This window comes from Saccopteryx leptura, chromosome 9 (genome assembly GCF_036850995.1).
Source record: "Saccopteryx leptura isolate mSacLep1 chromosome 9, mSacLep1_pri_phased_curated, whole genome shotgun sequence".
NCBI classification, from domain to species: domain Eukaryota; kingdom Metazoa; phylum Chordata; class Mammalia; order Chiroptera; family Emballonuridae; genus Saccopteryx; species Saccopteryx leptura.
In genome coordinates this window covers 91741557-91743111 of record NC_089511.1, presented here as the reverse complement: position 1 = coordinate 91743111, position 1555 = coordinate 91741557, and the positions used below count along the sequence as shown (strand labels likewise).

Below are 1555 nucleotides of genomic sequence, written 5' to 3'. Positions count from 1 at the left end.
CAGATAGAAGGTGATGGAATACAATTCGACTTTGGGTGATGGGTATGCAACATAATCAAATGTCAAAATAACCTGGAGATGTTTTCTCTGAACATATGTACCCTGATTTATCTATATCACCCCATTAAAATTACTAATAAATTAAAAAAATAACCTTAGCATCTTAAAAAAATTAATAAAAAATTTAAGTTACAGTTGGCATTTAATATTATATTAGTTTTAGGTATACAAAATAGTGGTTAGAAATTTGTATGACATATGAAATGATCTCCCCAGATAAGCTTAGAATCCATCTAGCACCATACATAATTAATACAATACTAACTCTATTCCCTATGCTGTACTTTATCCCAGTGACTATTTTATAGCTACCAACTTGTACTTTTTAATCCTTTCACATTTTCACTCATCCCACCAACCCCCATCCAATCTGGCAAACATCAATTTGTTCTCTAAGTTTGTCTGTTTATTTATTTATTTATTTATTTATTTATTTATTTATTTATTTATTATTATTATTATTTAGATTTCATATATAAGCGAAATTGTATGGTATTTGTATTTCTCTGTTTGACTTGTTGCAGTTAATATAATACCCTCTAGGTCCATACATGTTACAGATAAAAGATTTCATTTATTTATTTATTTCACCATTTATCCTACCTCCCACCAAACTCTTCCCAATCTACTTTACTCTTTCTCCCTACCTACTCTCCCCTCAACCTCTACAATCAGCACACTGTTGTCTGTGTCCATAATTTTTTTCTTTTTTGTGCTTTTTTGCTTTATCCTTCCACCCCCTCATTCAGCCTCTGTCCTCTTGATATCTTTCATCCTGTTCTCTATGGATGAGTCTGTCTCAACGTTTATTGTTAGTTCATTTTTTCATTAGATTCCATATGAGTAAAATATAATAGTATGGTATTTTTCTTTCTCTGTCTGGCTTATTTCACGTAGCATAATGCTCAGAAACACGGAATACTTCACAAATTTGTCATCCTTAAGCAGGGGCCATGGTAATTTCTCTGGACCATTCCAATTTTAGTATATGTGTTGCCAAAGTAAGAACAGATTTTATTCTTTTTATGACCAAGTAATATTCCATTGTGTATATGTGCCACAGCTTTTTAACTAACTGTCTGTCAATGAACACTTAGGTTCCTTTTATATCTTTGTCATTGTAGATGAAATGTCTTCATTTTAAAGTCTTTTTTGTGGTATGTAAGTATTGCTACCCAACTTTTTTTTTTACTTTTATTTATATAAAATCTTTTTCCATCCCTTTTCTTTCAGTGTGTGTGTGTGTGTGTGTGTGTGTGTGTGTATGTATGTGTGTGTGTGTATGTGTGTGTGTGTGTGTTTCAATCAAAAGTGAGTCTCTTGTAGAGAGCATATGCATAGGTCTTGCTTCTTCATTCAGTCATCCTTTGTCTTTTGATTAGAGCATTTAATCCATTTACAGTTAACATGATTATTGATGGGTGTGTAATTATTGCCATGTTATTATTTATATTTTTGATTTTTTCTTTTTTCTTTTTCTTTTAACATTTCCTGT

General features: G+C 31.1%; 1 non-coding gene across 1 annotated transcript; it reads right to left on the bottom strand.

The window, feature by feature from the left end:
* Positions 1 to 967: 967 nt before the first annotated feature.
* On the bottom strand, positions 968 to 1071 carry LOC136381623 (U6 spliceosomal RNA). The gene has a single exon (XR_010747114.1). It is a non-coding gene; the product is annotated as a U6 spliceosomal RNA (small nuclear RNA).
* Between the last annotated feature and the right edge of the window lie 484 nt (positions 1072 to 1555).